This window comes from Dasypus novemcinctus, chromosome 3, assembly GCF_030445035.2.
Source record: "Dasypus novemcinctus isolate mDasNov1 chromosome 3, mDasNov1.1.hap2, whole genome shotgun sequence".
Taxonomy (NCBI): domain Eukaryota; kingdom Metazoa; phylum Chordata; class Mammalia; order Cingulata; family Dasypodidae; genus Dasypus; species Dasypus novemcinctus.
This window is the reverse complement of record NC_080675.1, coordinates 109385642-109399191: the sequence shown is the minus strand read 5'-3', so window position 1 is coordinate 109399191 and position 13550 is coordinate 109385642. Positions and strand designations below refer to the sequence as shown.

General features: G+C 39.6%; 1 non-coding gene and 1 pseudogene across 1 annotated transcript; one reads left to right on the top strand and one right to left on the bottom strand.

Annotated features, from left to right (window-relative positions):
• Positions 1-13550, bottom strand: part of LOC101442968 (large ribosomal subunit protein uL11-like) — a 57660-nt pseudogene that overhangs the window by 41868 nt on the left and 2242 nt on the right.
• Positions 4351-4547, top strand: LOC111766221 (small nucleolar RNA SNORA73 family). The gene has a single exon (XR_002798318.1). It is a non-coding gene; the product is annotated as a small nucleolar RNA SNORA73 family (small nucleolar RNA).

Here is a 13550-nt window from a genome sequence, read left to right as displayed (position 1 = left end):
TTCAAATGTATTAAAAGAGAAGAGTAGTTGAGCAGTTTTCAGGATGCCTGATTCTGCCACAAGTTGCTGTGTGACCTAGGCTCTCGGGACTCTATTTCCCTATTTACAAAATGAGGAGGTTATATTTCTTAAATCACCTGCACATTTAAAATTTTATATATATATATATATATATATTTTTTTTTTTTTTTTAAGATTTTATTTACTTATTTCTCTTCTCCCATGCCCCCTTGTCTGTGAACTCTGTGTCCATTTGCTGTGTATTCTTCTGATCTGCTTGTATTCTCATTAAGCGTCTCCGGGAACCGATCCTGGGGCCTTCCAGAATGGGAGAGAGGTGATCACTCTCTTGTGCCACTTCAGCTCCCTGGTCTGCTATGTCTTCTTATTTTTCTCTCCTCTGTGTCTCTTGTTGCATCACCTTGCTGTGCCAGCTCTCTGTGTCAGCCGGCACTCCCAGGTGGGGTGGTACTCCTGGGCAGGGCAGCAGTCCCGTGTGGGCCAGCATTCCCTCGTGGGCCAGCACTCCGTGTGGGTCATCTTGCCCTCACCCGGAGGCCCTGGGCATCATTATATGGTAGACAGGAGCCAACTGCTTGAACCACATCGGTTTCCCTTATATTTTCTGTTAAATAGTGTTGCATTCCCCAAGTTCTGTCATAAGAACTGCCCCAAATTCATCTGTTGCATCCTGGTTCCCAGGTATCACTGTCAACTGGGTATGGCCAGTTTCCTTCCTGGGAAACCTCCTGCTACTGACCTGGGGTGAAATGGCTGCTACCTAAGATTAGCAAGTACCTGACCACTTAGGGAGGGGTGTGGCAGTAACCCAGCGACAGTGATCTCCATAGGACACAGCAGCCAGACCTGTCTAGACTGCCAGCAGTTAGTCAAAGCCACTGATCAGCAAAGACGAATCAGAGGAAAAGAATGTGAGGTCACTTCCTGTGGTTTTCAAACTGTGCTTCAGAAACGTGAGGTTTCCACAGAACTCCTGGCATTGAGGGAGAGGAGAGGCAGAAACAGACCCCAAATACACACTCGACCAGGACAAGTTCACCTTTGGCTCATTTACATCCCAAGTTTCTGCAGAAGTTTCTGCTGGAAGGAAGAGAAAAAGAAAAGAAAAAAGCTTGAAAGTCACCAATTTTGTTTTATCCTTTCATTTTACAGATAAGAAAAATTGTACTACACATTTCGAAAGCCTCACAATAATTCTTGTACTCTATAGACCCAGCAATTCCACTTTCAGGGAAAATATCCTAAAGAAAATAATGATGGATCTGTTCAAAGTTCCAAGAATGTTTATAATACTATGGTTTATAATAGAAAATTAAAAATTGGAAGCACTAGCAAGAGAGGAATTGTTGAATAAATATGGGTATATCCCTAAACTTGGAATATTGAGAAGTCAAATATATCATAGAAGAAAAAGAATTATATAGGAAAAAAATTCATAATATATTGTTGAGTGAAAACCATGGTTTCCTATTACAGCAGCAATAGAAAACTATTACAGAAGGGCAGGAATGTTGTTGTTTATGTAGGAGCAGCCAAGCAAGCCTATTGTCAAGCAGTTGGGGTGGATGTAAGAAATTTTTTTTGCTTATCTATATCTCTTATTATTTCTAAAATGAACACATAATTGTTGTAATTAAAATTAAAGTTATTATTTTCAAAAAGAAGACTGGTTAACCATCGCATGAAGGTCCTAGAAGGGAGTAGGCCTGGAGTCAGGCTTCTGCAGCTGAGGAGGAGATTCGCCCGTGGAGTCTGGAACGTCTTTAACATCCAGTGATTTTCCAGGATAGCAATATCCAGGAACTCTTGAGAGACAGTTGAAACTGCACTCAGGAACACAGAGCTCTCTACCCCACCCCAAATAAAGTAAGAGAATGAATTTAATATAGGCAGAAGAAAACGATTGAGAAAAACTGTTGTTCCAGGGTTGATAAGCGGAACCACTCAGAAAGACTGATTGGTAGGTTGGGTTCATTCATATCTGGAAGTGGCTTTTAAACTATGAAATACCCAGTAATATCTGGAAGTAGAAAATTCCAAACAATGGGGTGGGGGAGAGGCAATTGCATGAACCATGAGCACTTGGCAGCTACAAAAATATTTGTTTGGGGCAGAGTGTCGATCTATCCTCAGGACACCACAATACCACAGTGTATGATGGAGACAAAGCAGAAATATCCTGTCCATATTTATCATCTCAAACCCTGCCTCAGAGGAGTTACGCAATTTGTCAGCATCAAAAGGATGAGTAAGAAAGAGTCTACAAATTAGCTTAAAACTTAGAGGAGGGCAGGAATCATGTCCATTTCTCATTAAAAACTGGTTAGGAAATTTAAAAAAATTTTAATTAAAAAAATATATACCTGGTTGAGGGGGGAACAGTCATATTTCAAGTGCTTAAGCACATGCTTCTCATGTACAAGATCCCAGGTTCAATCCCCAGTACCTCTTAAAAGCAAACAAAGAAATGAAAAAAAACAACTCTCATCAGGGATCAGATGTAGTTCAGTGGTTAAGCATCTGCTTCCTAGGTACAAGGTCCTGGGTTCAATCCCCAGTACCTCCTAAACTTGTTTTTTTTTAAATGGTGAATTGTATTAAATTTTTTTATCCACTGCTAAAGGCAAGACTAAAATAGAATACAGGTCTCCTGTTCTAAAACACAAACCTCAAAAACTCATTTATTACCTCCAAGAATAAACATAGAAATGTAGAATTAAGCACCTATCTTAGAAATCCTGTTTTGGTGGGTTCCATTTTTTATTCTGCCAAAGATCTTAGCATTTATGATCTAAGAGGTTTTACACAAACCTTTTATTTCTCTATTTGTTTATGCCATGAATTCTCCCTCTTGCTTTTACTTAACTTAAAAATTCTGATATTAATTCTTTCCCCTTTTCCATACAAATAACATCTGTGACCCTTACTCATTTTCCTGAGTCTGCATCCTTAAATTCTGATAACATTGAAAATGTATCACCTTATTTCACACACCTGTATGCATACACAAACACACACCTCCATATACCCCCACACATGGATAGCACACGTTTTTAGATTACCTAAAAAGGTCATGGTCCAGCTAGTCAACCCTAGCCTCAGACCCTGATGCTAGCCAGTTAAACCTCTCAAGTTTAAGCCAATGGTGTAAGAGGTCAAAGTCATGTAAAAACAGTAAGTCTGAGCTATAGAATATCTTTAAGGATATGGATTTTTGTGTTGTTTTTTAACTTCATAGACCATATCTTAATTAAAATTCTTCTAGAATGCTTCTGGGTCTACTTTGCTAAACTTATCTGTAATTAGTAACAGCTGTGTTTAGGAAAGTATTTGACTCTTCAAAGGTCGTTTTCTTCTTATCAGGTTAAATATTTGTACCTACAATCATATGCTGAAATTTAATGAACCCTTTCTTCATACATATATTTAAAATATAGTAAGCTTAATTTTAACCCCCTGGAACAACTAATCTCTTAAAGTATTGAGTCCAGATTAACAACATTTTACTGTATGATTTTCCTAATTGAAGAACACAGAGTCCAGTCAAAATGAAGCTGGATGAAACTTACCACAGATGCCACCAGCTAGCACACACCTGGGGAGACCCAGCTTTCAGAAATGAGTGACTCGTCCAGTGTGTTAAGCAAAGAACAAAGAATTAAACTTACATCTCAAATGCTAAAGTTTTACTTAAAACTCAAAGTCTGATAGTTCTCAATCCCCTTTCCAGGGTTCTACCCCTTTTGAAACCCGTTTAGGGGTATCCTGTCTGGGGCAACTCCGGAGAAGAGGAGGGGAGGGAAGCAGACAATCCCAACAGACCAGCTGGCCCATCCAGAAATTCATCATGTCGTTATTCATGTTCTTGTGAATTTTTTTCCTTGGGAAAACAAGTGATGAAATTCAGAAGATTTTTGGCATTTACATTGATAGTAAAAATATACTTATATTTTCAGCTACATTTCCTAGTCCCTGGCTGAAAAACAAAAATGGCACATTCAAGGCCAACACCAAAACTTTTAGGGACCAAGCTGGGTTCTTGTCTCCCTAAAACACAAAATCAGGCTACAGCAGAGAACAAGAGCTGCAATGGGGATGAGTTCTAAGATATGGAACATTTTGAATTATTTTTTAAAATGAAATGACTTTCTGCCTGTTTAAATGAAACAAAATAACCTAGCAGAGACAGAGGGTATAGAAATATAATTATAATATAGGGGTCAGTTCCAAAAGATAATCAGACTTTTCAAATAACATCTATAGAAACCAGGAAACAGAAATGAGAGGAAGAAAGGTGGAAGCAAGTGCTTAACCTTCAGTAACATAATCTTAAGAAAGACTAGCTCTCCCCTCGGGCTCTGTCCAGGTGGTGCCAGGGGAGCACAGGGCTCCACCCAGGGATGTGCAGTCCCATTCCACAACGTTGGCGACGAAGTCAGGCTCTTGAGCCTGCACCTGCACATTCCTACAGCTTCTCAGAGTGCTACCGACAGTGACTGAGGAGACAAACCATGCAGGAAACAATTCTCTCAAGCATCCCAATCTAGCTCTAGGGTCAGTTTATCACGTGTCCAAAAGAAGTGCTCTTGTCTTGTTTCTAATCTATTGGTGAATTACATTTACACTTCGTACCTTTGTTTCACAGAATTCTCAAAAGAATTCTAAAATACCTCAGATTTGAGGAGAGGAGCAAAGCCTTGACATTGAAAGATGAGGTGGGAAAGTGGATGCTATGCTATCTTAAAGATGATCATGGAGGGTTTGAAAATTGGCACACCTATCTCCATGTTTGGCTTTTAAAAAAACTGAGTAAATCAAAGAATTCCAGCCTTAAAGACAGAATCATGGGAATTGGCTAAAAATGCAAATTTTCAAGTCACCCCAAAACCATATACCAGTTTTAATATCTAATGTACTAAACAAACCCATGTATTCTGAGGGAAAAAAAAGACTAGATATTCTTTTGGTCAAGAGGCAGAGCTAGGTTTTAAAGATACGATGCAATTCTCAATTTGTTAATGACTCACCCTATGGCCCAAAGCAAATCACTTATCTCTGTGCCTTGGAAGGACTCTTGCCAGTAATAAATAATGAATAGGGATGGGAAGTCCTCTGTGAAATAAGAGGAAGTACCTGGCTATGAAAATTCCAGGAAAAGTTCAGGAAAGTTTGAGATTTCCCACGCCTCAGCCCTGAAAGTCTGGAACTGCCTTGCTCCAGAAAGCCATTCAGACAGTATAAAGGCTAAAATGTTTCCAGCAGACCCACAGGACCCTAAATCTCTCCCAGAAAACTAATGCATCCTTAGGTGTCCATTGGGTCCCCTGTGGTCTCAGAGAGCTGGGTCTTCCCAGTAATGCCTGGGATGGGACTCACTTTCCAGGGCAAAGGCTTCTAAGGTGTGCTTCTACATGCAAAATGAGCAATAGTGGTTCAGCAAGGGGTGAAGCTCTGAATACCAGAGGCTGAAAGGATGTTCGTTTTAGACAGTTTTTTGAAAACTTAATTTTCTTTAGTTCTGGTCCTATTCATGTCACTGAACAATGTCTTACTGTTCAGAAAGAGCTGCTTCTGCCAAAACACTGGGCCTTGAGACCCTGAATCAAAAGCCACTCCAGACTTATAGAAACCTATCCTAGGTTTAAGGTATCCACAACCTTACTAAAGTTGTGGCATAAAAAAGATCATCTGTTGTCAACCACAGGCAATTGAACTCCCTACCTCAAAATTACGAGGGCAAAAATACGGATCATAGCAGAGGAAAAAACCTATCACCAGAGGATGAAATAGTGTGGGACACAATTAAATAATTTCTCAGGAAACCTCAATCTATTATGCTTCCTTTTAGCAGAAGCTAGAAGTCAGGTAAGCCAACTTACTTACTTGTACTTCCTTATACCTCCTTATCTCCAGGCTGCGTCATCTGTTCACAGGCATCCTTGGATAGTTTACTGTATAACCCTTCCTTTGTACACTCCAGTGTTTATAAGGACAAAATTTGTTTTCTGCTCTCTAGGCTGGCACTCACATTAAATAAGAGATCAAATTAAAAGCATTGCTCAAATGTCTTGATGGAAGAATAAAGGAAAAAGCAAGGCACTGGTGGAACAGCAAGAAACAGAAATTTCTCTGTCACCCGTGAGTCTTCCAGGGGGTCTGGGGACCACGAAGAAAAGCATCACCTTTAAGTCAGAGAACTTCGTAGGGTATGATTTGCCCTGTATTAAGAGCAAGGCAAGTGAGGGACCCTGCTTCTTCTACTTCCAGTTCTGTATCCAAAGCTGTAAGCAGGATAGATTAACAGGTAGGAAGATACTGAGAACACTAGATTTATAGGATATTCCAGGAAAGGAAAGGTTTAGGCTACAAACTTGAGAAAATAATCCAAAAAAGAGAAAATTCAAAATCAGCCTCTACTTCCTAATTTGACCAGGCTAAACCAAATGTCTGCATGTATGTCTATACCTCAGAAAAATATTCACATCTGTTGAAAGTAGATTTTGAAATTAGATTAAATTTCCATTAATAGCTCAGACATGAGAGTATTTTTTAAAGTATATTAATAAGCTAAAAAAATACCCCTTGGGTTGTAGTAAGAAAGATATAAAGAATAACACTTGAATCACTTGATCCAGTATTTCCCTATTACATAGAGAGGAGGACCAAAGCCCCCAAAAAAGGAACCATATTTTTGCCCCATCTATTATGAAAACACATTTACATTCACACACACACAAGAAGTTTGGTGCCTGCCACATGAAAGCTGATATATTAACCAAACATGACCCTGACCAACTTATTAATAGCATATTGACAACACCTATGCTTTCAGTTTTCAAATAACCTGAAAGTGAAAATTTGGGGTAAGGCTGAAGGAAATCTTAAGTCAATGGTTCTCTCTCAACCAATGGGCAAGTGTTTTTAGGGAGGGACAACTCAAGCTTGAGCTGAGCCAAGGAGCAGCTAAAACTGGAGGAATTCTGACCCCTACCATCCTCAGCTTTGTAGCTTGTAGTTGATAAGACTGCTAAAAGGTTAACACTTCTTTGAGACCATCATCAACATAATTACTGCTGGTTGCCTGTTCGGGTTGCCTCACCCACCAATGGTAATAGCTAACAAGTTCAACTGCTTCTGGTGCAAAATATGTTTTATTATGAATGGGCAGTGTAGCAAAGTGGTGATAAGCTTGAGATCCAGAATCACATTGACCTGAAATTGAGTCCCAGCTTCACCACTCATTAGTTATGTGTCCATAGACAAGTTATTTAACCTCCCTGAGCCTAAATTTCTCCATCTTTAAGACGTGGACAACAATGGTAAATCTTTGTAAAGTTTGTGTGAAGCTGAAGTGAAATGCTATATACTTATTACTAGGCACAATGCTTGACATATAGGAAGTAGTCAATAAATGTTGGCTCCTATAAGCCTCAAGAGGAATTTAGGGTAAACATTGTACATACAGAGGAAGACGTAAAAAACATTCTATTAAATCACAGAATCCAGCTCAGCACATCTTAACATATAAGTCTGCCCCTTTTCCTATTTGTTTCCTTGTCTATTTCTTTGAGTTTTGCCTCCAAACTATTTTGTTCTATAGTCTAGCCAATTCTGCAAGTAACCCAGGCAACCAGGTCCTTTCTGGCTGGGCCTCTGGGTCAACAGGCCAAAGCCCAAGTGTGACACGGAAGCAATAACTCAGCCTGTCCAATTCAGGACAAGCCCTTCTTAATCACTACACTACAGCAAGCTGGACAGTAGGTCCTACATTTTGCTTTCTCTAAGCTGGACTCTAGCCTTGTATAACCCTAGTTTTAAAGAGGATCTTGAGTCATATCTCTCCTCTCCCAGAGAAGCCCTCACTTGCTAACCCATTTCCCACTCTACTAATCCCTAGGTGAGAGTCTTTCATAGTCTTCTCCTACTGTATGTCCAAGAGACATAGGAAGGGAGCTCCTCCTCTAAACTCACTTTTCCCCCTCATTGTACATCACTATTTTTCAGCCAGAAGCCACCACCTCTCCTGGAGACACAAAAGAGAACTTTTTTCAGGAACGAGCAAGCCCAGCTCCCAGGTCCAACTTAGTCATGAGACAGAGGAGACATGGTACTTAGGGCCCACAGTACTCTTAGGGACCCATGAAACGTTTTAATTTAATTTCTTTTAAAGTCAGGGAAAAAATCACCAAATAAAATAACAATGAATCCAGTCTGGATTATATTTGTCTTTATACCTACACAGTCATAAAATATAATTTTTTATATGGAGGAAGGGGTTCATGAAAGACAAAATGTGGCCCTGACAATCTCACTAAGTCTAAAGTGGCCATAGGCAGGGGGACCAGAAGAAGGCTCACCCCACTCCCACTTTCTACTCTACCCATCTACTTCCCATGCTGGAGCAGGGCAAAAGTCTCAGTGACTAAGATTTATTTTTTCCCTAAGGTTTTTATTTTGGAATAATTTCAAGCTTACAGGATAGTTGCAAAAATAATACAAAACTCATATAGAGAACACCAACATACCTCAACACCCGGATACCCAGATCCACCAGTTTTAACAATTTATCACATTTTGTATCATTCTCTCAATCAATTTTCTAAGCATTTGAGAGTAGGTTGTATACATCATACTACTTGAACCACAGGACCTCTATGTACATTTCCTAGGAAAAGATATTCACTTATATATCCACCTGAAGTACAGTTATCAAGTTCAAGATCTTTATTAATATAAAGCTTTCAATCTATATTTCAATTATATTTTTAAGAGAATTTTTGAATGACCAATGACAGTGATTACACATAACTTGTCTGTTTCACACACCTATCATAATTCTAACCCAGATTTCTTCACACTACCAACCCAAATACAAACTGACCTCAAAATACTTACATCAGGGTCACAGCTTGCATGGATCAAATTAAGATCCAGAGTGAAGTAACCCTCCTCTGGAAGCAAAGCCCCACTTCTTGGGCATTTGCAAATCACACATGAATGGCATTGACTCCATCCACCACAATGTATGGCAAATGTTTTCCATTGATTAAGTTAAAATTATTTAAACTGAATATTTAGTTGCTTATCTAATTAAGAGTGAGGTCTTGGGCAATCCTTCTAAAGCTGTAAGCAAACTTCTCCAGCTGCATACTTTTTGTTCAGAGTCAAGTATTTTCAGTTTGGTGCAAAGTGTAAAAAAAAACCAAAATGAACTGAAGAAAAGTGTTTTCCTTTACAATCCATTTTATGGATGGATACCAAGAAATTACTTTGACCTAAAATTGCAAATTAGAGATGCAGATCAGTCCTGATCCAAATTTAAGCTTTCAGGTTTGTTTTTTAATCAATGCATTTTCAGTTATCCTGGTGCTCTTTCATGTGTGACTTTATAATTTATGAAACGCAAACTCTCTACCCACAGAGAAGGCAGTTACCCACCAGGATAAGACATATCTTCCCTGGGCCCCTGAGAGAAAACCTTGCTCCCCACTTTCAAACGGAGGGCACTAAAGAGAGAGAGGAACATACAAGCAGATTATCTACCCCAAGTTCTACTATCATAAGATAGCTTTCTGCCCAATAGAGTTTCATCCCCTCCTTCCACAGCAAAGGATCAGAATGAATAAAAAGACACTTAGGCCCTTTGTGGGATTGGCGAAGATTGTGCTTTGGCAAAAGGTGATAAGGGGCCTTATAATTCCTCTGCCAAAATCAAGAGGTGAATTACTTGTAATTTGTGTATGAAATGGCCTACTTTAATATTTCTTAAACATGAGTAAAGTGTGACCCTTCTTAAAGGGAAAGCAATTTTCACAGACTCATAAGGATGAGTCTGTATACCATCTTAGTTTGAGAAACACCTGCCCCCATTAATGTGCAATGATTTTCTCCACTTCTTATGTGCAAGTTTATCTATTAATACTCAAGAGCTTTCATTTCAACACTATGCTTATAACAGTACTTTTGTGTGCATATTAAACAGTTTGTGTTTTTTTTTTACATCCGGAAAACCACATCCTTTGGTTGATCCTGGCCATTTTAATCTTTCTATGAACTTTTTTTTCCTTGCTAGCTTTCATTCACCCTGGTGTTTTTGTAGGGTTTAAATTATTAAGTTGTTTTAATTCTACTATGGTGCTGGATGCACACTAGAAGTTTAAAATACAGCAGTTGCATTACTAAACAGCTTTTAGCATTTAGCATCTAAATTATTGCTGCAGTGATTGCAGTGCCAGCCTTTTAAAAGAGGCCCATGTTGAATTCTAATGAATTCAGTCCTCCTCTCAGCAACACTCAATCTGGAGCATCAAAGAGAGACTTGAGGAGTGGTGTTAATTGAATAACATCTAAAGTGGAACGAGGGATTTAAGTATCTCCCTGGGGACTCTTCAAGGTGCAAAGCCTCTCAGATTCTGTAAAGGCAAGTAGATTAACTCAAACATGAGAACTTCATTTTTATATTTGGGAAGAATCACAATAAGTTCCTAAGTGTTGCAGTTCAGCAAAGCACCCTACTCTGCCTTCCCTTTGCATATTCCTTTTCTCTGAAACATTTTCCTTCCCTCGCCCCTCACTGATGCTCGGTTCATACTCCATTAGCCTAGACCTCACTTCCTCAGAGAAGGCGGTCCCCATCAACCAAGGGCAGGGTGCCATTACCTGCAACGTGATCACATAGGGAGCTACTCCTCACTGTATCCCCACGACCTGGCCCTCCAAACATACTAGCATGTCTTCAGTGCTTACTTCATGCTAGGCATAGATCATGTCACTTATTTATCCACAAACTTTGAGGTAGGCATTGCTTATGCCCGTTATTATAACCAAGGAAACTGAGACTTAGAAAAGTTATTAACTTGCTCAAGGTCACATGCTTAGGAAGCATTAGGACTGAGATTCAAACTCAGTCTAACTCTAGAACTCACATTTTTAATTACTATGCCATTCTGCCTTCCAAACATTTGAGGAAAAAATATTGTTCAATAAACTTGTACAAAACATATTCACTAGCATCTTAAGTTTGCTGGTCCCCAGCCTCTGTCCTTTTATTTTACACCTACTGAGGCGAGAATCAGAAAGCAAGACTCAGTGATCCAAAATAGCATTTGTTTATTGAATAGATGCATACCCGTAATGTAAAAATAAGTTAAGAAAGGTGGAACAATGAAAAACAAGATTTCCTCCTACTCATGGCCTCCCAGTTCCCTTTCCCGGAGGCAATTATCAAGATCTATTGTTATCATGAGAGGTAGACTTAGAGCTGTAGTGATTAAGATTCTGATCCAGTAGTGGATTGATTTAGTGGGTCCTGATCAGCATTTTTTAAAAATGGCATAGAAAAAAAATTAATTTGAAAATATCAGTGTTCCGTATGTAGTAGGGAAAAATATTGTATTATGCAACCTGTGTTTCAGTTTTATATTATGGTATAAATGTACATCTGACCGAGTCACACAATGTAAAATGACTTTCTCACTGTGGAAAAATGTCCAGAGCAGCTTGAAAGTCATCAACCTGATGGACCTGCACGTTTGAAATTTGTGAGAGCCATTTCCATTGAGAACCTTCCACCCTTAGTTCAGAGTCTCTTCTGAACTTGGCAGCCAGAGCAATCCTATTAAAACAGAAATCTGACTCCATCCTTCTTTTGCTCAAAGTCCTCCAGGGACGCCCATCTCACCAGGAGTAAAAGCTATGAGACAACATTTATTTCTATTTGTTTGTTTGTGTCAGCCTCCTAAAAAAAAAAAAAAAAGCTACGATCAAATTCTATGAAGTTTGGGAGACTATTTCAATCAATCTAGAAGTACTGGCTCTGAATCTAAATGAATATGACTTTGGAGGACTCCGACATGGACTTCACCAAAACAGACAGCATCCTTCAAAGCAAGTACAGCCAGTCATTAGGCAGATTCTGGAAGTGGGTTTGCACCCCTCTGTCCTCGGCAGGCAGACCTGTGTGTGCTCTCTGGTGACTTGCCAGTCTAGATGTGTAACTGCACCTTTGTGTGTTTACCAGGGGAAAAGAGACGGCAGGCAGAAGGAAGTATATGAGTAAAGGCTCCAAGGCTTGACAGGGCACAGGGGACAGCAATTACCAGGAGTGGCCAAGGTGTGACCTATGAGGTCAGGTACCTGAGAAGGCATGGCTGGAGAGACCAGACTGGACAGGTCAGGAAGATTCGTGGGACAATTAAAGAAGGTGGCCAGTTGGAAATGTGGGTCTGCATGTGAGAAGAGATGTCAAGGTTAGATATTCAGTCATAGGAGTCATATAGGTCATGGTTGAGGTCATGGAAGAAAAGAAAATACCTATTTGAGTAATGGATCATTTAGAAAATCTGATGAAAGCTAAAGGTCTTTCCTCTTGAAGAATATATGCAAAAATTGTATATATAATTTCAGAGCCTTCACAGACATGTCCCCAAAAATCTAAGGAAATGGCCCATGGGCTCCCTTAAGTCTCCTGAATGAAAGGATGAAGAATGACAGCAAAAGGATCCTGAGGAATTTCCTTAATCAAGGGGTGGGCAGAGGAAGATAATGGTCCCCAGGCTTTCATACAGAGACATTGATTATTGTCTATCAAAGAGACAGGAGAAGCAAAAGAGAGGGTTAAGCAGAGGGAATGAAAGAAAAGGAAGAGAACTTTTATCTTATGGTCAGAGGAGGCTAGACAACACCAGGCAGATTAAGCACAAAGCAGAAGATGGAGAGTTAGAGACAGAGCTGACCTCTAGTTCTTTAGATATTTCAAAAAGACATATTGCTCAGGTAGAAGCAGCCAGAAAGCCTCATCAAAGAGCCCAGGCTGGCCCAGAAACAGAATCAGGTGCACATGGAGTGCAGAGTTTTCAGGAAGCCAGAAAGAAAGAAACTTCCTGGGCAAAAGTAGGTCTCTTTCTTTAGAAAACTCATGTAAGACCTCCTCTCTCCTGAATGAACTAATAACCTCAATTTCTACTCTTTGTGTATATAATGGATTGCATGTGGGTTGGTATATGTAATTGTCCACATGTTTGCTTGGTATTGTGTGTATATATAGAATAGCCTCTCTATAAACATATGTTTACAAATACATATACATAAAATTATATATGTATTCATTTGGCTTATATACATATGCATATGTAGTCTAAATATGGATTACCCCCCTGCTGCATACAAGGCCTTTCCTGTCTGAAGTCTCAATGCAATGAAGGAAATGGAAGGGGTTCTATTCTCAAGAGTGAAGCAATAGGGAAGAGCTGATGAAGGCCTCAGATAAGCCCAGGTAGGGGGTCCTATGAAAAGGAGGGTTATGGTGCCAGCAAGCATCAATCCTGTTGTAGGTGGGGGACCTAGAAGGAAAACTTGCACCCTTTTCCCAGAAATAATCTAGAAGGACCCAATCACCTTCGAAGTCACCATATTGTACATTTCAAAAGTGAAATAAACAGATTTTATTGGGACTTTCCCACTGGTATTGCCCAATATTGGCTGTTCTATGAAAGCTACAGAAGCATAAGACCTGATCTGTGACCTCAAAT